The sequence below is a fragment of the Ambystoma mexicanum genome, chromosome 6q (assembly GCF_040938575.1).
Source record: "Ambystoma mexicanum isolate Mex_15411 chromosome 6q, UKY_AmexF1_1, whole genome shotgun sequence".
In the NCBI taxonomy this organism is placed as follows: domain Eukaryota; kingdom Metazoa; phylum Chordata; class Amphibia; order Caudata; family Ambystomatidae; genus Ambystoma; species Ambystoma mexicanum.
In genome coordinates this window covers 1,045,006,531-1,045,030,328 of record NC_090937.1, presented here as the reverse complement: position 1 = coordinate 1,045,030,328, position 23,798 = coordinate 1,045,006,531, and positions in this window count along the sequence as shown.

The window sequence follows — 23,798 nt, the reverse complement described above, 5'->3', positions numbered from 1 at the left end:
ACCCATTTTTGCCGATGTTATGGGCACAGAAGGGCACTGCCTAAAACCCCATTGGACTACCCACACAGTAGCCTGAAACCATTGGGAATGGCAATGCTGATTGCCAAGAGCAACCTAGAATTGTGGGAAATTCATTTTCTTAAATCCCAAAAATGGGTGCATTACCAGTACTCACCACTATCAGAAAGCCGGCGTTTTAAAACAACACCAGACTTTTTTTTTGTGTAAAATTGAATAAATGAAACCAAAGCAGGCCAAAGAAAGACTTACTGAGGGGTGGATACAATGTAAAGTTATATTCTGAAGTGACTTGAAGGTTTATAACAAGACTGGCTGAGCTGTGGATTTCAGCAGTTTAAGTAAATTTGGACTGAAAGACACTAAAAATCTAAATGTTTAAAAGAAATGAGTGACCTACTTTTGAGTGTCACATAGGTTGCAATTGTTTAAATGTCATAGTTTTAAACTTAGAATCAGCATTCTAGCTGCATATGTAAAAATGGTTAGCTTTATTTGAATGCAGAAAACTGGGTAACTAAAAGTGACATTAGCTGGGGTCTGGCTTAAGGAACTGAATTCTGCCCACCAGCTACCCCCGACAGGAGATGAGACTTGCTCAACAGCTGTGTTCCCAGGCCTAGCTGCCTTTTGCTGTTCCCACCAAAAGGGATATGACACTTCTCTGATTGAATTACCTGGGCTCTGCAGGAAATTGAACAAAGCCCTGTCCTGACTCAGGCAAATGTTTTATTGGTGGGAGTCGTAAATGTGGCTTCCTCCTGGAAGGAAAGGGGAGGAGCACTGCATGTGAGAGCAAACTGGCTTGGGAGAACTGGAAAAACCAGAAATTCAACCTTGTGCTGGGGGGAAACCACACCCCTTTGGGGCCAGAACATAACTCTAAAAAGATGGATCATTCATAGAGCGGACTTGTGAAAATTTTATAAATGATACCATAATTCTTGTGATTTTTCTGCCCACATTTTAAGAGGTTTTTAGAACCGGTGGTATGATCTGGGGGCAAGCTAGCAGTTAAGAGGGTATTACTTAAAATGTATGCATGTTAAAAATCTGACACTTCATCAATTAATGTCCATACTCCTTGCGCACATGTGTGTAAATTTGGGTTAATGTCCGATATTGCAAAACCAGTTAAAAAGTGCAAATGTTGCCATTTCTCAATGCAAGCTCTCAGGAAGAGCAGATTTGGACAGGGTATACCTCCTGTGATATGTGATGGGTGCATGTAATTTTAAACAAATGTGTACCTGTGCAAATATGTCTTTTGGGTCAAAATATAGATTGTGTGTAATTTGACAGGGGTGGGTTCTCTGTATCATAAACAGACCTCATCATGATGACACTTCATTTCATTCCCCCAATCAAGGGGAAGAGGATGAAGTGGCCAATGACAAGTGGAGAGGGGTAGGGTCTAGAAAGCTAGCCTCTCCACCCACTTTCAAAACACGTAAAAGCAGACAGTCAGGACAGATAGGGACATTCAATTCCATTTGCTGCAACGCGCTCTGCCGGACCACACAACATCCAGAAGATACTAGATTCAACACTTAGACTTTAAAACTCCAAAGAACTTGATTCAGAACTCAAAGCAAGGGCCTAAACCCACAAACTGAGAACTCTTCTCAGTGGGCCTCAGCATCCAGCAAACCTAACAGTGATAGCAGCATCCAGGAGCCGTGCAGATCAGCGCTGGGTCCAGAGAAAGCTGTGCAGAAAGATCCAGAAGCAGTGCTGTACCCAGAGAAAGCAGAGCAGTATCCAGAACCAGAGGCAGAGCAGAGCTGACCCAGACCGCTGTTCGCAGAACCAGAGAGCTGACCCAGACCGATGTGCGCAGAGACCGTCCGTGGCGAGTGAAGAAAACCTGACCAGATCCGTGGCGAGGCCCATTCTATTTCTAAATATATTGTGAGTACCTAGCAGAACTGTGCAGAACCAATCTCTTAGTTAAAATAATATAATTCAATCTATTTTAATCTAACCAGAACTGTCTCCTAACTGTCACCTGTCATTTGCAAAGCTGTCACCTGTCATTTCTAGTTGCTAGCTGTAACTTGTCACTTTGAACTTTTAAAATTTCAAATCTGAAAAACGACCTTTACCATATCGCTCATATCTCAGTGACCGTTTGTCTTAGAGACTTGCAGTAACTTTCCTCTGAAAGCTGGGAATCTTGGCTTTTCAACGAATTTAAAACCGCATTCCTATTCCCTATACTTTTGCCGCAATCGCGGAAAACGCACTCGCGAATTTTACCGCGAATTGCAAATTTCTCCACGTGTGAAAACAGCAGCTTCCTTGCTTTCATTTGCCAAAAATTCGTTTAACCTGCCAATCATTCCTAGAACATTGCTAAAGTAAGCCTGAATTATTTAAACCAACTAATCCTCAACCTGAACCTCCAGAGGGAATAAAAATCATTTTAGCACATTTTCCAATATATTGCTATCACATTTTAAAGCATTTTGAGCCTGTGTAAAACTCATATCTATTCTCCTCTATGCTTGCTGGGAAACTGGAACTCTGTATTACATTGTGATTGTATACCTGAACTGTGTGCTCTTCCTTCCATCTCCTTACATGGTATAGGGGGGGGGAATTACCACAAAGGGAAAGTGATTACCTTGTCTTTTGTGAAACCATATCAGTTTATCTTCTATACTGCATTTCATTCATTCAACCTTGCATTTCCTTGAACCCTATAAAGCTTTCTCTACCACATTATTCTTCTGTCCCTATTTGCCAGTGTGCTACCTTATCCATTTCATGTCAACTCCTTAGTGATTATAAAGAAGTGTGCTAGTGCCAGATTCTCCGTTGTTAATCTTTATCATATCAGATTAAGTGTGATATTCAATTATTAAGTTATTATAAAGTGTGATATATATATATATATATATATATATATATATATATATATATATATATTGTTTAAATTCTCAAATAAACCTTTTAACTTGCAAAACAGAACTACTTCTTGGCTCAGTGGGGTCAGGGGGATTCCAAGAGAGGGGTGTTATATAGGGGTCGTCATCCAGAACGCATGAACTGGACATAAAGATATATCAATAAGGGTTTCCATTCAGTATCCCAGACTAGGCATTGACTTAGCTGTAGTGTTGAATTGAATCCTCTTACAAATTGGGGGCTCGTCCGGGATTCCGGATTAGATCTATCACTTGTGCAGATTAATACAGTGTGCCAGCTGACCAGATACACATATCCGGTCGGATCACCACGCTGTGTTACGCTGTAAAGCACTCCTCAAAGGAACGCTCTAAGGAAAAGGTCTGTTTTGCAAAAATAAAATACAAACTTCTGTAAGTCAGGAAGGAACTCAAATTCCAGAATGACGACCTTGGTAGATATGAAAATAGCCAGAGAGCACTTCTTACATAAGCTATTTGTGAGAGGTGAGTGAACTCATCAGGACCAGACGGTCTGGTTGCAAGCAATCGCACCCCAGATCATGGAAACAGGGTCAGATACATGGAGAGACCAGGGTCCCTTACATGTGCCCCTGAGTGAACTATATATGTCCTCTAAGGCCAAGGATGAGCACAACAAGATTTCCAGGGTAGCGGAATATTTATATTTACATATGGGAGCCATGCAGGACAAATGTGCTGAAGGCCAAGATCTGGCGAGTAGGCAACTGCTGGCATTACAGAAGGCCCAATCTGATCTGGACTCTTCTGAGCAGAGGCTGCAGAGGAGCCAGGAATCAGAAAATGATAGTAGGCAGTATATCATTAAAATAAAAGAGGACATGGATATACTGTAACAGGAAAAGGCTGACCAGGATACTAGATTTCTGGCCCTGCAGAAGGAGCACCAAGACAGTTTGGACTCCTTACTGCAGAGCCAGAAAAAGCTGGAGCAACAATTAGACTTTAACAGGGCATGCACGGAGCAGGTAGCCACCCTGCAAAGTCATCTAGATAGAGTGAAGGCAGAGAGCAACAAGCTGATTTTGAAAGACCTGGATACCCAGGCAGAGTTTGATGAAGAACGCCAGAAAGCTGGTGCCTTTCAAAGGCAGAGGGACGACCTGGCGGCACAAATGCAGGCTCTTAGTCAGGAAAGAGACGCCTTAGGCCAGGAAGTCTGCCATTTAAAAAGAAAAACAGAAGAAAATCACTTGGCCCTCCAGGGGCTGGGTGACCTCCAAAAAGAACACCAGAACTTGTTAGAACACACCAGGAGGGTGGAGGATGCTCTGGCAAGAAAGGAGCAGGCCAATAGGGACACAGCTCAGGAGGTAACCCTCCTGCAGCAAAAAATGGCCGAGTGCTCCAGGACCAATTAGGAGGCACAGAGAGAGAATGAGGCTCTCTGCCAGCACAATGATAGACTCCAACAACAGGTAGCGATGCAGGAGAGACTGATAGAGTCTAGTAAGGCCTTAACTGAGGAACTGAAGGCGCAGGCTCTTGCATTGCAACAGGGAGCAGGGGCGGATAGAGATGAGGTTCGCTGGGAAAGAGAAACTCCTGAGCATAACCCCAGGAGCCCTAGTACCAGAGGCCTTTATCTCTCTCAGTCCCTGGACTCTGCCACCCCCATGTCCCCTGGCGCACATGAGCACAGGGCCACAGGGATGGCAGATTACTATCCAGCCAGAAGCATGGGGCTCATAGGCCAGTACCACCCAGGAATGGAGGGGCGGGCATCCGGGAATGGGCACCCAAACACAGTGCAATTTAATGGGGAACCCCAGGAGAGTAGGCCCATTAAGGGCATCCTGAAAACCTCTGCCCAGTTAGGGGGGGGTACCCATCAAATCCTGGCAGCAAGGAGGGATCTGAAGACTCCTCTGAGCGGTACAGGACACAGGAGACCAGGTCCCGACATTCTGCCAGCCATTCCCAGGCTCGCAGAGTCCGGGAAAACCTGGAAGAACAGACGGGAACCTCTGGGAGCAGTGCCTCTGAGTCAGAAGATGAATGGACCAGGGTTACCCGGACCAAAAGGGCCAATAAGACAAAAGGGCCTTGCTTAAGGACCCCTTAAAGCAGATTAAGGCAATCAGGAGCGTCATCACGCCTTATCATAAGAACGCCAAGTATTCTGTTTGGGAGCACTTAGAGTTGTTTGAGCAAATGATGGAGACTGTCCATTTGAAGGACAGCCAAAGCTGAATTCAATATGTAAAGTGGACCTTCTCCCCGGAATACTCCAGTTTCTTTGTGGGGCTGGAGGACCAAAATCATTTAAGATGGTCCACCTATAAGGCGGCCATCTTGAAACATTTTTCTACTCATAGAAATCCTCAAGAGGCTCGCAAGACAGCCTACAATTTACAATGTGGGGAGGATCAGGCCCCACAAGAATTTGTGCAGGAGTTAAAGCGTGCTTTTCAACAGACCACAAGAAGGATGCACACGGATAGAAGAGAATTTATTAATACGTTTTTCCATGCCTTGCCCAAATACATAATGACCCAGCTCGTGAGGGATTTTCACGAGAAAAGATCTTTAGACTGGGTCATTGAACAGGCGACCCGGATCTATGAGGTGCAGAAGCCAATAGAAAATAAAAATAATGCGCCCAAAAACCCCAAAGCCAACAACACCCCTGCTGCTGCCAAGGTGGCAGAGGTAAAGGTCACCCCCGTTTTAGATTTGGAGATGGGGGGGCCTAAAAACCTACCTGCACCTAATAATGCTAGGCCCAGAAGGTCCTCGGGCCAGTCACAGACAGGGAGTGAAAGAGGTAGTCCCACAAATGGGGTCCCTCGCTCTCCTGACTATGTAAGTCCCCGTTACAAGGGAAATCGACCCATCCTGGGTTATGTGTGGACTCCTCCAGCCAAAGGGGGGGGATCCAGCCAAGCACCTGACCCGGGGAACTTCCCTCCTAACTTCCCCCAGGAGGGCAGAAATTCTCCAAATCCTGGGCAGAACTTTTTCCCCAGGTATCCACCCAATTTCCAGCCCCAAAATCATCCATCCTTCTTTCCCCAATTCCCTGAGCCCAGACAACCTAATCCGGGAGAGGGGAGGCCAAGGGTGGAGGGGTACCAAAATCTTCCCAACCAGGGGTACTACCAGAGAAGGGATAGCTACCCTTCCCGGGATCAGCCCAGGGGAGAAAATAGAGCCCCGTATCAGCCTGAGCGGGTTTCCAAGTTAGAGCGCCAGGTCCAAAATATGGCATGGGATCTGGGTCACATACTGAGGGCGCAGCAGAACCCTCAGATGGGCATGCCGGCACAGAATGCACCAAATTCTGGGCCTGGTGCTCCAGAGCAATGACGGGGGCAGCACCCCGATAACACACCGGTTCCCAGGGAGGAGGCACAAGGGGAAGGGGGGTGTAAAGCCTTGGAGGAAGCTTCCTTCCCAACTTGTAAACAGCCCCTGGAAACCCAGGAACCGGAAACAAAATCTCTTGCCCCTGAAAGTCTGCCTCCTAAGGAGCAGAGGGGGGGTAGGAGAAACAAAAGACCCAAACAGACTCAGTTTGAGGAGGAGGTACAGATCTTCCAATTTGAGGGAGAGGGATCCTCAGAAGATCCTGGGAAAAGGATCTTCTCCTTCAGAGATGGGGGAACTCCTCCCAAGGAAAAATGGGCCCCAAGGGATTCCAACCCAGACTGGGGAGATATGGAGACTGAGCTACCGCCGCCCATCATCTCATCCCAGAACCCACAATACCAAAATCCCCTGGTTCAAAACCATCCTGATGACTGCCTCCAAAAAGGGGGGGCGGCCCAGAACCGGAGCCAGGGGAACCCACAATGGCTCTGATCTCCAGTTGCCAACTTTTTCTTTCAGATTCCCAAGGCTCTCCACAGAATTCTGCCCAAATCTCTTCGCTAGCGATGTCCAAAACCAGAAAGTTAGCCCACCAGTTGTCCAAAAATGTGCATTATCTGTGCCCACTTGAGGAGAAGGAGGGAAGATACTATGCCCCGGTACAAGTACAAGGGCAGGGTACAATTTTGGCACTGGTGGACACTGGATCTCAAGCTACCCTTCTGTCCAGAAGGGCCTTTGACGAACTGAATGCAGGAAGGGGAGAGAATTACCAAATTCCTCTCACCTCCCTTCCTGGACAACTGCAGAACTTTGACGGGAAGGAAATTCCCGTTGAGGGGACTGCAGACTTGGACATTAAGATCGGGCGACACAAGGTGAAACACCCGGTCATAGTAGTGACTCCAGAGGGCACCCCTTGTTTACTGGGGAATGACCTCCTGAGGAGGTTGTCACCCTTAATACAAGGTCCTCTGGACCCAGACTAGCCGACCAATAAAATTAAAACAGAGTGTCAACCATGTTAGTTTAAACGGCACCTGCCACATGGTTGAACAAAAATCTGACCAAGTAGAATTTCACTTCCAGAACAACCAAATTCCAGACGTGACAGTAATAGCAGTAGGACAACAGACTGGTGATGGGGGGTCATCTCTATTTTTGAAAATCAACCTTCCTTCCAGTTTAAGGTGGTATTCCACACTGGAAGGAAACACCCTGAAATTCTTTACTAATCCACAATCAGAAACTCCCACTCCTATAGTCCAGAAAGATTTGAAATCAGCTCAGAGCCTGGCTGAGATTCAGCAAATTGGAGAGCAGTTGTTCATCCCTGTTCAGTTAAATGATGGGAAGGACTCTGTTCTCGCTCGAGTGTGTGTGAACAACGGTAAGAGCTTCATCAGCGAAGCCATGTTTCACCAACTCCCAAAAGATCCAGCCATTCCCACCTTCAAACTGATAGACAAATGGGAAATGGACCTGGAAGCACATAATTCCAAACATCTCCTGCCAAGCAGGTGTATGCTCAAAATCTCCATTGGCAACAAGAGCATAGTCCACAATTGTTGGGTCGTGCGAGACGTCCCTGCCGCCTTTTACTTAGGCAGTGACATTCTCAATCGCTTTGCCATTAGTTTGGACCTAATAAACTTCAAAGCTTGGTCCCGACTAGCGGATAATCCCATGGGCTTTGATGATCCAGAAAAAGCATTTAGGTCAGCTCAATTGCTACCTTATGCAGTTGAAATTCAGATCAAAGAGGAGGTCACCATCCCAGAAAGGACCCGACAATTCTCACTGGAAGTGAAAGCTAAAAGAGGACAATATTTGCAAAACCCTGATGCTTACATACATCTAAATGCTTCTCTCCAACAGCAAGGGTTAGGGGTAAACCCAACACCATTAGTCAACATAGAACATGACACCATTCTAATAGAGGTGGATAACAGCGACTTAAAGAGTATTACTCTAGCCGCAGGCACCATTATTGGAATGGCGGTTGATGACCGACATTTTTCCATTGATTTAGGTAATGAACTGTTAGGGCCAATCCCCAAGGACTGCGTTGACAGTGACATTAAGGACAATACAACACCAGACAGGATTTGTACCCGGCATGGGGGGAACTTCCTGGTGTACACTTCCTGCCCCTATGGTAAGGAAGATGTGAGTTGTGACTTCAGGAGGGATGAGGTGATTTTCCAGGTCCATGAGGGCTGCCTTTCTCACCTGAAGCCTCCGGTCCAAATCAGCACTCTGACCAGGGACTTCTCCACCCAGCTGGAGGAGGCCGCAGAGATAGCCAAACCAGAAGTCTTTCCAGGCTTCAGGCAGATGGCGGAAGAGAGAGTCAACCTAGCCGATGCCTGTGTGACTCTGGAACAAAAGCAAAAGTTGAAACAAGTTTTCTTGGATTTCCAAGATCTCTTTGCGGTAGACTCATATGACTGTGGTCGCACTGACATCCACACAACAACAATCCCCACGGACCCTGGCATGACTCCTGTGTTTGTGAAGCAATATCGCTTGCCTCTCGCATCAATGGAGTCCCTTACTGAAATAATTAAGAACCTTGAGTCCCGGGGAATAATCCGTCCAGTCCACAGCACCTTCAATAATCCAGTGCTGGGAATATTGAAGCCAAACGGCCAGTGGAGACTCTGCGCCGACCTCAGGGAGCTCAACAAACGGGTCCATACTTCCCGATGGCCTCTGCCCTACATTGACCAAGGGCTGGCCCAGATCCAGGGGTCACAGGTATTCACTGCAATGGACCTGACCAATGCATACTGGACTGTGCCGGTCAGTAGGGAGGACCAATACAAGCTGGCTTTTACCTTTGGGGGCCAGCAGTATACATGGACCCGGACTCCCTTCGGATACCTTAACTCCGGTAATGAGTTCAATATTTTCCTACATAAGGCCATGCCCGACCTCGGTGCGAGGGGTAACCTGGCTTATGTAGATGATGTCCTCATCAAAAGCTCAACTGTTGAGGAACACATAGCGGAGATCCGTTATGTTCTGACACAGTTGAGGGCCGCCGGAGCAAAACTTTCCTTTCAAAAAGCACAGTGGTGCAGAACCCGTGTTAATTTCTTGGGGCATGAGATTACTCCTCAGGGTCTCTGTCCCCAGGAAAAGAAAGTGGAAGCACTTCAGAAACTGAAAGACCCCACAACTCTGCGGGAACTAAGGAGCCTCCTTGGACTGACTAATTACAGCAGAAAGTTCATTGAGGGCTACGCAGAGATCACCAGACCCCTGATTCATCTCCTGAAGGGGGGGTCAAGTGGGAATGGGGTCCAGAACAAGCCGAGGCAGTAAAACAACTCAAAAGAAGCCTCTTAAAAACGCCTTGCCTAGCTTACTCTGTCAGAAACAAGGAGTTCTTCCTGGAGACGGGTTTCTCTAATACGTGCTTGACGGCAGTATTATACCAAAAGCATGACAAGGTCAATAAAGTAATCTCCTATGCGAGCAAAACTTTATCCTCTGTGGAGGAAAAATTCAACGATTGTGAGAAGGCACTCCTGGCAACGGTGTGGGCATTGAAGAATTACCGCCCGTTTATCCAGGGGGAACACATCATAGTGGAGACTCCACACCAGCCTCTGCAATATCTCCAAAGTGACAGAATCCGGGCCGGAAATGTGAGTAATTCCCGAATTACTTCCTGGATTCTGTCAATGCAAGGCTTTCCTGTGGAGGTCAGATATGGCCAAAACAAGAAGAGTCTCCTCGCGCAAGGTCTGGCTGACTTGCATGATTGTGCCAGAGAAAATTGTCTCGAGGACGAAAGTCTAAAAATAAAGGACAACATGGAGGCATACCTTAATTCCCCCCACAAAGTCTTTGAAGAAGACAAGTGTGAGGGAATGCCCACTGTATATGTGGATGGATGCTCTTACCATGTTGACAACAACGGGGAGAAAGAACTGGTGGCCGGCATAGGGAATGCATGGGTGAATGAGTTCCCAGAACCCTCCGCTGGATACAAAATTGGTCCCCGAAGTAGTCAGGTGGCAGAATTGATGGCTGTGCATCAGGCCATCCTCACTGCTGTCCAGCATCAACTCCACGAACTGGTCATAATCACAGATTCGGATTATGTACGGAACGGGTTCGTGGAGCACCTGGTTAATTGGAAAACCAGAGGCATGTTATGTGCTAACAACAAACCCTTGAAACATGGGAAGTTGATCCAAAACATTGATGATCTGGTCACCTCGAAAGGAATGACCATCTATTGGAAAAAGATCAAGGGTCATTCCAAAGTAGAGGGACCAGACAAAACTGGAAATGACTTAGCTGATCAGCTGGCCAAAACCGGGGCCATCCAAGGGGATCTAATTGAGATTGAGTCCCTGTTGGGGGAAATCCAGGTCACTGCTATCACTAGGTCCCAGACAAATGCTCACAACGACCTTTCAATTGCACAATGGAGTAAGGAGACCCCTGATGCTGATTTGATTACCGCTCAGAAGGGGGATCCAATTATTGGTAAGTTTTACCAACACCTTAAGGACCCTGAGAACTTTCCCCTGACGGATACCGATTATATTGGGAAAGAGTGTTGATGAAATGTCCAAAAATGTTCCGAATCCAAGACGGTTTGCTGGTAAGGAAATCCAAAGCTGGCCACGATCAGTGGGTGGTTCGTACCTCATTCCGAAGCCTGATGTTAAGTCACGCCCATGATGCGGCCACCGCCGGTCATAGGGGGTTTCACACAACACTGGAAATCTTAAGAGAGGTTGCATACTGGCCACACATGAGGCAGGACCTTGACCAATACTTGAAGGGGTGTCTTGTGTGTGCGCAATTTCAGACGACGTCCCTCACACACCGCGCGCCTCTCCAAAAGCGGGGGACGACACTGCCATGGTCAGATTTGCAAATCGACTTTGTAGGCCCTATGATTCGCTCGTCTAGAGGAAACAAGTACATGTTGACCGTTACATGCTTGTTTACCAAGTGGGTGGAATGTCTCCCAGCCCCAAATTGCAAGGCAGAAACTGCAGCTGCCCTGATGATTAACCACATCTTTTCCCGTTTCGGCCTACCTCAAAGGATTGAGTCAGACAGAGGTAGCCTCTTCACCAGTGAAGTGATGACAAAGATGTGGGAGATACTGGGGGTTAAAAGGAAGTTGCATATTGCTTACCGGCCAGCTTCTTCTGGGGCAGTAGAGAGATATAACCGAACCATTGTGAGCATATTAAAGAAGTTTGTGGCAGATTCTAGGCCAAGTTGGGATATCCGATTACCTCTGGTCCTAATGGCCATCAGATCTACCCCTTCATCTGCAACCAAAATATCACCATTTGAGTTGATGACTGGATGCAAGATGGTGCTTCCTCAGCATTTGCTCTACAGGACCCAAGAGCAGACACTGATAAATGCCTCCACAACTCATGAGTATGTGGAGAATTCAAGGAAACACCTTCAACATGCTTTTGCTTATGCTTAGCGGAATCTAGAAAGATCAGCTGATAGCATGAAGACCCACTATGACCTGAAAACTTCCAGGAAGGAATATCAGGTGGGGGACCGGGTCTATCTATACAACTTCCAAAGAAACCAGGCAAAACAGCGAAAATTCTTGCCTACATGGAAGGGACCCTTTGAGATTATAGACAAGATCTCCCCTGTAGCCTACAAGATCCGCATCCCCAAAGGCGGTTTGGCAGAGGGGGAAGACAAGTGGGTCCACATTAACCAGTTGAAGTGTTGCCATCCCAGGCACACTCTGCAACAACTGGAGGAATCCTCTGGAATCCTAGAGGGTACTGTCTCAGATTAATTCAGTTCTAACTTAAAATATCCTACATATCGCCTATCAAATTCTGAGTTTCTCAATGTGGGTGTTTTTGTTTTTGAATGCAAAAAGAAATGTGCATGTTCATATGTTTTGACTATAAATTTATATGCCACCCCACTATATCAATGGTGGGGGAGAAATGTCCATGAATAGGTATTGCCGCTCTTCCTTTGTCGTCTTAGGAGAAGGAAAACCTGCAGGCTGGCCAAGGAGGACGATCCGGAGACCGGGAGCAGAGACGCAAGGGGCCCAGTGTACCGCCCAATATTCCCATCAGGACCGGCAAGGAGAACCGATCGATCAGTACCGGATGGAGGAAAAGATGCTGAACTGTGCCATCTATTGGAAGAAGATGAGGAAACATCCCAGGTCTTGCGAGTCCCATCAGTGAAACAGAATGGCCATCGCAAGAGGGGGGCTTGTGGGATGTTTTTACCCATGCATCCGAGCCCTACCTCAAAAACTGTGCAGTACTGGCATTGAAAACATCATGATGGCCAGAGCTTCCCATAAATGCCCAGGGAAATGCATGAAGAATAGGCTGCCACCCATTTTTGCCGATGTTATGGGCACAGAAGGGCACTGCCTAAAACCCCATTGGACTACCCACACAGTAGCCTGAAACCATTGGGAATGGCAATGCTGATTGCCAAGAGCAACCTAGAATTGTGGGGAATTCATTTTCTTAAATCCCAAAAATGGGTGCATTACCAGTACTCACCACTATCAGAAAGCTGGCGTTTTAAAACAACACCAGACTTTTTTTTTGTGTAAAACTGAATAAATGAACCCAAAGCAGGCCAAAGAAAGACTTACTGAGGGGTGGATACAATGTAAAGTTATATTCTGAAGTGACTTGAAGGTTTATAACAAGACTGGCTGAGCTGTGGATTTCAGCAGTTTAAGTAAATTTGGACTGAAAGACACTAAAAATCTAAATGTTTAAAAGAAATGAGTGACCTACTTTTGAGTGTCACATAGGTTGCAATTGTTTAAATGTCATAGTTTTAAACTTAGAATCAGCATTCTAGCTGCATATGTAAAAATGGTTAGTTTTATTTGAATGCAGAAAACTGGGTAACTAAAAGTGACATTAGCTGGGGCCTGGCTTAAGGAACTGAATTCTGCCCACCAGCTACCCCCGACAGGAGATGAGACTTGCACAACAGCTGTGTTCCCAGGCCTAGCTGCCTTTTGCTGTTCCCACCAAAAGGGATATGACACTTCTCTGATTGAATTACCTCGGCTCTGCAGGAAATTGAACAAAGCCCTGTCCTGACTCAGGCAAATGTTTTATTGGTGGGAGTCGTAAATGTGGCTTCCTCCTGGAAGGAAAGGGGAGGAGCACTGCATGTGAGAGCAAACTGGCTTGGCAGAACTGGAAAAACCAGAAATTCAACCTTGTGCTGGGGGGAAACCACACCCCTTTGGGGCCAGAACATAACTCTAAAAAGATGGATCATTCATAGAGCGGACTTGTGAAAATTTTATAAATGATACCATAATTCTTGTGATTTTTCTGCCCACATTTTAAGAGGTTTTTAGAACCGGTGGTATGATCTGGGGCAAGCTAGCAGTTAAGAGGGTATTACTTAAAATGTATGCATGTTAAAAATCTGACACTTCATCAATTAATGTCCATACTCCTTGCGCACATGTGTGTAAATTTGGGTTAATGTCTGATATTGCAAAACCAGTTAAAAAGTGCAAATGTTGCCATTTCTCAATGCAAGCTCTCAGGAAGAGCAGATTTGGACAGGGTATACCTCAGGTGATATGTGATGGGTGCATGTAATTTTAAACAAATGTGTACCTGTGAAAATATGTCTTTTGGGTCAAAATATAGATTGTGTGTAATTTGACAGGGGTGGGTTCTCTGTTTCATAAACAGACCTCATCATGATGACACTTCATTTCATTCCCCCAATCAAGGGGAAGAGGATGAAGTGGCCAATGACAAGTGGAGAGGGGTAGGGTCTAGAAAGCTAGCCTCTCCACCCACTTTCAAAACACATAAAAGCAGACAGTCAGGACAGATAGGGACATTCAATTCCATTTGCTGCAAAGCGCTCTGCCGGACCACACAACATCCAGAAGATACTAGATTCAACACTTAGACTTTAAAACTCCAAAGAACTTGATTCAGAACTCAAAGCAAGGGCCTAAACCCACAAACTGAGAACTCTTCTCAGTGGGCCTCAGCATCCAGCAAACCTAACAGCGATAGCAGCATCCAGGAGCCGTGCAGATCAGCGCTGGGTCCAGAAAAAGCTGTGCAGAAAGATCCAGAAGCAGTGCTGTACCCAGAGAAAGCAGAGCAGTATCCAGAACCAGAGGCAGAGCAGAGCTGACCCAGACCGCTGTTCGCAGAACCAGAGAGCCGACTCAGACCGCTGTGCGCAGAGACTGTCCGTGGCGAGTGAAGAAAACCTGACCAGATCCGTGGCGAGGCCCATTCTATTTCTAAATATATTGTGAGTACCTAGCAGAACTGTGCAGAACCAATCTCTTAGATAAAGTAATATAATTCAATCTATTTTAATCTAACCAGAACTGTCTCCTAACTGTCACCTGTCATTTGCAAAGCTGTCACCTGTCATTTCTAGTTGCTAGCTGTAACTTGTCACTTTGAACTTTTAAAATTTCAAATCTGAAAAACGACCTTTACCATATCGCTCATATCTCTGTGACCGTTTGTCTTAGAGACTTGCAGTAACTTTCCTCTAAAAGCTGGGAATCTTGGCTTTTCAACGAACCTAGAACCGCATTCCTATTCTCTATACTTTTGCCGCGATCGCGAAAAAGGCACTCGCGAATTTTACCGCGATTTGCAAATTTCTCCACGTGTGAAAACAGCAGCTTCCTTGCTTTCATTTGCCAAAAATTTGTTTAACCTGCCAATCATTCCTAGAACATTGCTAAAGTAAGCCTGAACTTATTTAAACCAACTAATCCTCAACCTGAACCTCCAGAGGGAATTAAAGTCATTTTAGCACATTTTCCAATTTATTGCTATCACATTTTAAAGCATTTTGAGCCTGTGTAAAACTCATATCTATTCTCCTCTAAGCTTGCTGGGAAACTGGAACTCTGTATTACATTGTGATTGTATACCTGAACTGTGTGCTCTTCCTTCCATCTCCTTACATGGTATAGGGGGGGAATTGCCACAAAGGGAAAGTGATTACCTTGTCTTTTGTGAAACCATATCAGTTTATCTTCTACACTGCATTTCATTCATTCAACCTTGCATTTCCTTGAACCCTATAAAGCTTTCTCTACCACATTATTCTTCTGTCCCTATTTGCCAGTGTGCTACCTTATCCATTTCATGTCAACTCCTTAGTGATTATAAAGAAGTGTGCTAGTGCCATATTCTCCGTTGTTAATCTTTATCATATCAGATTAAGTGTGATATTCAATTATTAAGTTATTATAAAGTGTGATATATATATATATTGTTTAAATTCTCAAATAAACCTTTTAACTTGCAAAACAGAACTACTTCTTGGCTCAGTGGGGTCAGGGGGATTCCAAGAGAGGGGTGTTATGTAGGGGTCGTCATCCAGAACGCATGAACTGGACATAAAGATATATCAATAAGGGTTTCCATTCAGTATCCCAGACTAGGCATTGACTTAGCTGTAGTGTTGAATTCAATCCTCTTACAACACGCGTGCTTCCTCTTGCAAGGTAACACGTGTAACACGGAGTTCCTCCTGCAAGGCCTGGCTGGACAACTGATGCACCTCCCGGCAAGCATGTAGCTCAGCCGAGATGGTATGCTCAAGCTGCGCAAACCTCTCCTCTGACCGCTCCCTCTGGGACATCAGAAGGACACCCAGAGTGGATCTGAGGGAAACACTCTCCTCCCTCAGGGCCTCCATGTGTGCCTCTGCGTGAGCAGCAATTGCTTCATGCAGAGACAACATTTCAGCCTGGCGTGCCCTGTCTGAGGCCGCCATGCCCAGCCTGAGCGAGCGAGCCGTGGACCGTGCCGCCTGCTGCTGGAGAAGCACCTGCCTAGCAGGGGGGAGCACGGATTGGGCCACACGCTCCATGCTCACAGCGATGTTCTCCATTGCTGCCCCCTGGCGTTCAGAATTGGCAGTCATGTCTTGCTCCCACTCAGTATACAGCGGTTGCGCGCGGCGACCGCGTTGCTGGGCTTGACACCTGTGGGACCCAAGGACCGGGTGTCCTCGTTGTGTTGGCACCGCCCGCGGCTGCACGACTACATGCTCCCGTCACGATCCACCACAGGCGGAAGTTCCAAGACTGTCTGACCCCTCAGTGCAGGTGTCACGGACAGAGGAGTGCCCACATCAGAATCACTCACCCCTGACATATGGACCTGATGCACATACAACTCGACATGGACGTCAGAGTGGTCATCAGGGCTGGACTCATTGCCAGCTAAAGACAAGATGGACTGTAGCACATGTGGGTTTTTCGTGTCCTACCACCCTACAACCCCCACTTGTGCCGGGTTGCTGTAGTGATAACAACCCTGTCACTACACATGTTAGAAGCACACAACACACACACACATAGACATCACACAGACACCAAACACATGAAGCAGACATGTCACACACAAAAGAGAACCTGCCATGCATGCTGGGTCAACTTGCCTCTGTGATTAGGCATGTAGAAGGGTTTTATATCGCTCTGAAGTGGGTCGATGCAGTGCAGCACATTTGTACGTTACTCACTATCCACATGTACAAGTACTTCATGATGTGTAACAGAAAATGTGAAGGCAGTGCAAGGTCAACTTCAGCCATCACGTGCAATGTGCATGCAATGGGTAGCATGGCTGCAAGCAAACCACCCTTCCCCCCAAGTGCAAATGCAGGGATGCCTTGCATGGTATCAAAAGGATGACCATAGACCTGTGTATTGACAGACAGTGTTGACTAGCATCAATTGCATCATGTGAGTCAAGTGACAACACAGCAGATGATGATGGGACAGTAAGCAGGACACATGATGAAACCTCCGGAGTACACCCACGTGTGAAGAAGACACTACACCAGTTGGACAGAGTCATTGGCCATGAAACAGGCTGAGGCCTGTGACCCACACAGACTGTCACACCCTAAACATGTGTGCGACGCAGGACTGAGCCACAGTGGCCATGGGAAGGCTGATGAAATGCCATGCAATGTAGGTCACCCTGGACACGTACTACAATGATCATCCAGTCAAGGACACATAGGGACATGCATGAAATCCACATGGAGCATGAATGGACACTCATGTCCCTGCGGGGCATCTGACCTCTGCACAGTCCAAGTGAGACACCCTGCATCAAGTACAAAGGATGTACCCACAGCATATGTCTGGCAGATTGGCTGGTGGAAGTTAGCATGTACACAGGATGCATGAACAGGCAAGTACTCAATGGCAAAATTAAAGCAGACCAGTGCAAAGGTGAAATTGGGGTGCAGAGGGGGGTGGAGGGGCAAGGGAGCATGCCTACGTGGAGTAACCGCATACAGGCAGAGGACACGTGCAAGTCAGTCATGCTATGACATAGTCCCAGGGCTGAGAGCAAGGTCACCCCAGGCTACATGCAGAAGGGCCAGTGAGCTGGAACATGGACCGGAGGGGCATCCTGGTGACCAGCATGTGAGTAGGGTGCAATAGTGGTGATGCGGACAGTCCTCGACCGCTCCACATGTCCACCATCCTGCAGAGGAGCCATGCATCAGTGAAGCATTGCATTACTTGCACATCAGAACCATGTACACATGACATGTAGTGGCAGTCATGCACAATACATCACACAAGTAAAACACACATGTCCTCAACAAACATGCAGCAACACTCACTGGACTGGGCATCAAAGTTCGGCATCTCTCCCACTCCTTCGACCGATTCAGGTGGTATGAACTCCGCAACGAGTGACTTGTGCGGAGTGAGGTCTTTCTCCTCAGGTGCAGGCCCATTGCCAGTCACCAGAGTCAAGTTGTAATTTGAGGCACGCTTAGCCTTAGCGCTGCGTTTGAGGTCATTCCAATGCTTTTTGCACTCTTGCGCACCTCATGGCCGAATGCACTCACATGTTCCGCAACTTTCTTCCAGTGGGTATCACGGTGGGCAGCCGTAGTCTGACAATTAGGCCCCACTAGCATGTCACGGCTGTGGTCCCGCACGTAGTCCACGAGGAAGTCCAATTCCTGGTTGCAGAAAGGCTTCTTCCTCGACATGCAGGAGGTCGTGGCTGTGTGTGGGGTCCCAGCCTGTGCTGTAGGTGCGACCTTCCTCCTCTTGGATTGTGGCACAGAACCTGGCTGGCAAATGCCACCCTGATCAGTATGGTCAGTGGCACCGGTGGATTGAGCCAAGGGAGTGGCAGGTGGATGGACGACCAAAGGCCTGACTTGCGTCAGTGGCAGCTGGGTGCCCTCTAATGGACCCTGCGCAGCAACATCCGCTGTAGCAGGGTCATTGACCGTGACTGTCCTGGTTGGCAGATTCACAACGGGGTATTGTTGGCTGCATCTGCCCCTGCACTTGCCAACACCCGACTGCCCCAGGGACATGTGTCTCGGTCAGGGCAGCCCTACTTGCACCTACGGTTTGCCTCCTGCCCTGTTGGAAATCTTCCAAGGACTCTTCAAGTGCCAACAAAGCCTGCACTGGCAGACCCTGAGCCTGGGTGGTGGTGTCCACAGCGGCACCTGCAGCTACCACTACCCTTGGGCATGTGGCAGTCGATGAAACGGACTGCCGGGACACACGGGTGCCAGTGCCAGATGCAGAAGCTGCATCTCCCTGAACCACAGGGGGTGGTGGCATGACTGCACTGACACATGGCACAACATTGTGCACAAGTGGCACATCCCTGCCTCTTCCCCCTCTGCGGCCACACTGGACACCCTCGAGTCCCCCTACTCCCTGGTCACCCCGGCCACGTCCCTGACCACGACCGCCATGAGGAGTACGCCCAGCTGAGGCGCCCCTCACCTTTGGTGGCCTCCCAACCATGGCACAGATGGAGTAGTGCCGGCACAGATGGAGGAGTGCCAATGGGATGTGTACACCACAATTGTCCTGGGCAATTGGGGTGAAGGGGGTGGGATGCAAGATGTTAACAGCACCCCTGCACCTGCAAGGCTGTATGTGACCCTGGTGATGTAGTGACGGGTCACGCAATGCTCAGGCACCGCAAAACTGCAGTAAAACCGTGCACACAACCCCTGCAGCCTACGTGCATGGAATTAACCTCCCGCAGTACGCGATGGCACCCAGGAACACGAAAAACACGTACGTGTGGGACACGCAGGCTACTATGACCTCGGAAACGAGTACGCGATACACAGGGGCACCCGCAGTGGGAAAAATATTGTGCGCAACTCACCATCAGACTAGCGAGATGATGAAAAACACGCATAGCCAATACCCCCGCCAAAAGAAGAGATACGTCCTTGATCCGCTGTGAAGTTGTGATGGCGCGCAAAACAACACGAAGTAGCAACACACACGTCGGTCTCCACGAAAGGCACATACAGCGAACTGCTGGCCCCGCTCACCTTTAACCTGTGCTGAGGGAAACACCCGCGCGCATCGCGTCACTTATGCGTGTAGGCCCTTTCCTCAGATTACACGCATTCACACGCGGACATGCAGTTTTTTCACGTGCTGAACCACTATGCACACATCACGAGGGAAACGCCCGCACGCGTAACGTCACAGACGTGCTTACACGCAAAGGGCCTTTCCTCGGATTTCACGCTGACATGCACTTTTTTCCCGTGCCAAATCACTCTGTATCAAGCTGGCCACGCGAAAACACACGGAAGACCACGCTCCTGCCCAAAAGGCCATTTTCCTGCCCCCAAGAACCCCGAGCACGCTCCCACCTGCCATCTGCTACTGCCTGCCTGCTGCCCACGTGCCCTGCTATTTGGTGCCTGCATGTCAGCCATCTGCAGGGGTCCAGTTGCTGTGTCCACCGCTGCTGGAACAGAAGACTCCCGATTGGGATACCATCGCTCCACAGCCCAGCCCCAGGACCCAGTTGCCCACCCACGCCTGCCTCGGGGGTCGCCATGTCGGGCCAAACACCATCCGAGACCAGCCAGAGAGGCAGAGGGCCACCAGCTTCAGTGAGAAGGAAGTTGGTGTCCTGGTGGAGCATGTCCTGGGGCATTATGATGCCCTCTTCACACCATCGCGCGCCAACAAGGAAGGATGGAGGAGGATCTGGACGGACATCGTGGGTGCCATCAACGTCGAGGGGGTGGCACCCCGAGACCTGAAGCACGTCCAGAAGCGCTGGGAGGACTACAAGTCCAGGACCCTCAGGAAGGCCCAGCACCTCTTAGAGGCAGAGGATGCAGTGGGGCACCGGGCCAGCTTACCAACCAGCAGATGAGGGTCCTGGAGCGCATTCGCCCAGTGCTTCGCCACCAGATCCACGGGAGGCAGGCCTGTCTGGAGTCGAACGGTAAGTGGCCATGCATTGCTGTGTGAAACAGGGCATGTTGCAGTGTGCTGGTAGTCAGCTAATTACCTGTATGTGTAATATAGGCCATGCATGGATGTGTGTGAGCCGGGACATCATGGTATTGCATGTGAGACCAGTAATGCGTGAACCACATGGATGGTGCATGTGTTCCAATGAGACATGGGGAGCTGCATGCAGAATGCACACATGAATCCAAGCCAGTCCCTGTTCTTGGACATGGGTGGGGGTGAGAGATGGGTTCTGCTCTCATGTACATGTATGGTGTGCATGTCTGTGTGTCTGAGAAGCGTGTGTGTGACTTTGAAACGCCATGGATGCATGACACATGTCCGTGATGATGTGTAGATTCACTCATGCAGTCTGGTCACCATTGTATCCACTGTGTCTGTGGTGTACGAGCCATGATGCATGACCCTCCGGTGATGTGTGTGCATGGGGTCAGTATGAGCCATGATGCATGTGAGTTTGAAGGCAGCATTTATGTCCATGGAGGGCCTTGTACATGGATGCTGATGTTGATTGCATGTGTAGTGCCTGTTCCTGCATGTGTGTTGTGTGGTTGACCCATGTGTTCTGGAGGGACAGGATGGAAGTGACGTTTGACAGTGTCACTCATGTGTTATTGCTTCCTGTCTAGGGGACTATTGTACAGTGCCCTGATGCTTGTGTTCTATGTCTCCCACTACGCAGCGTCGAGTGTAGAAGAGGGCGGAGACTGAGCTGTGGAGCCAAGCTGCGGGGATGCCTCCACCGGGCAGAGACGCAAGGCCCACCCACCCTCCCAGGAATTGCCATCATCTGGGAGCGAGGGGACTGGTGCCGCGTCTGCCACTACGGCTGTAGCGGAAGGGCCGGGTGAGCCCCCGCAGGGGCTTGCAATGGCGGAAGACGGTGCAGAGACATCCAGGTTGGTGGTCTCCATAGAGGAGGAGGAGCCCGCTACTGAGCCGCACATGGGGCCTGGTGGGGGTAGTACCACTGGTGCAAGTGGTGCAGTCCAGGGTCAGGAGGCAGCACAGGTCACCACAGAGGGGCCTGTACATGTCGCTGTCCCTGACCCTGTGACTGCACCACCATGCACCAGCAGGGATGCCCCGTCCCAGGCCTGTCGGCAGGTAGGGGGGAGGCCCACGTCATCTAGCTCTCCACTACCTGCGGATGAGGGGTCCCATGACCGTATGGGCTCCGTCCTGATTGGTGTTGCATTGCGCACGCGTGACATTCGTGATGACGTGCTTGCTTCCTGGGGGAGCACGCACGCCATCACGAAGAGCTGCGTGGCAACGTGGCACTGTTGGGAGGGGCCCTGGTCGGTGGGTTCCTACATGTGTCACGCACTCTGGCGGACTTCTCCTCCTCTGTGGAAACTATGCGCCAGTCGTTGTCCCTGCCGTCTTCCGGCCCAGATTCCACCAGGGCCCCCTGTGGACCTGGCACGACCAACACAGCCAGCTTGGTGGAGATCCCATGCCTGCCACAGTTGGGAGTCGGCAGTCCAGCAGGGGTGGACATGCCAACAACTGGAGACCAGCAGATGGAGGATGTGCAGGCATCATCGGACAGGGCACATGGACAGCAGCAGCAGGCTCTAGGTGGGAGCCATGATGGCTCGGGGCCATCAACATCAGAGGGGCAGGCATCGGCCAGAGGGCAGGAGAACCCTGGAATGGGTGTGTCTTCCGTGTGGCTGCGGTTGGGCCAGTGTATAGATGCGGAGCGGCGGCGGGCGGAAAAGGCACGGCTCACAATGGTCAGGGCGGAGAACTCCATGCGGAGGGCACTGAGGCGGGCCGAGTGCCTCGAGGCTATTCGCAGGGAGTAAGAGTCCAACATGGCATCGTCCCTGCGAACCCTCGGGCCATGGAAGAGGACCGCCTCCAGGACATTGAGCAGGAGTTCGATGATGCCCTGGCCCGGGACATCGGAATGTGAGCCGTCGGACTAGCCTGCCGCCATTGTAAATAGTTTTTAGTGTTAGGTTTAATTTTCGTTTTCATTTCTTTTGGGGTGATTGGACTATGCCCCATACTTTTGTATATAGTTATTTCTTACGTAGTTTCTTAGATAGGTTTCAGTTCTTTTGTTGGGCTCATGGACCCTTTCAAAATTGCTTGTACATAGTTGGACATTGGATTTATGTGTACATTTTCTTTGGATTTCAACATGGAGCAATGGAATTTGATTTTTACGTTTCCTTTGGATTTGTTTTGGTGGACAGAGAATTTGGACCATTTTTCTTTAGGATTTATTTGGATTGCATCTACATTTAATTTTTCATATTTTTGTAAATGCATTTCATTTCATGTTTGTATTTTTTTTTGGGTTTCATTTCATTACTTTGATTTTGTTAATAATACATTTTGATATTTTAATTCCATGTGTGGGATTCGCTCATTGGGTTCATGCATGTCAAAATGTGGTTTTACACAATCTATGGCAAACAGTGTGTGTGTGTGACGGACATGTGTTGATGTACATGGTTGACTTTTGATTTGTGTCCTGACATAGGCATGTCATTGTGGGGTGGATTGGTGAAATCATTGCATGTCAAGACTGGGGTCGCGTGCTGTGGTATTTTGGTGCACATGAGGCCCATGACTGTGCAGCTTCCTTTCGTGTTGCAAGGGGACATGAGTCGGGGCCTGCTGGCAGTTTCCCCTCAATGCTGGGTGGATGGGGGTGCTGGGGGACATGAGTCGGGGCATGCTGGCAGGTGCCCCTCACTGCTGGGTGGATGTGGGTGCTGGGGGACATGAGTCGGGGCCTGCTGGCAGGTGCCCCTCAATGCTGGGTGGATGGGGATGCTGGGGGACATGAGTCGGGGCCTGCTGGCAGGTGCCCCTCAATGCTGGGTGGATGGGGGTGCTGGGGGACATGAGTCGGGGCCTGCTGGCAGGTGCCCCTCAATGCTGGGTGGATGAGGGTACTGGGGGACATGAGTCGGGCCTGCTGACAGGTGCCCCTCACTGCTGGGTGAATGGGGGTGCTGGAAGACATGAGTCGGGGCCTGCTGGCAGGTGCCCTTCACTGCTGGGTGGATATGGGGGTGCTGGGGGACATGAGTCAGGGCCTGCTGGCAGGTGCCCCTCAATGCTGTGTGGATATGGAGGTGCTGGGGGACATGGGGCGGGGCCTGCTGGCAGGTGCCCCTCAATGCTGGGTGGATGGGGGTGCTGGGGGACATGAGTCGGGGCCTGCTGGCAGGTGCCCC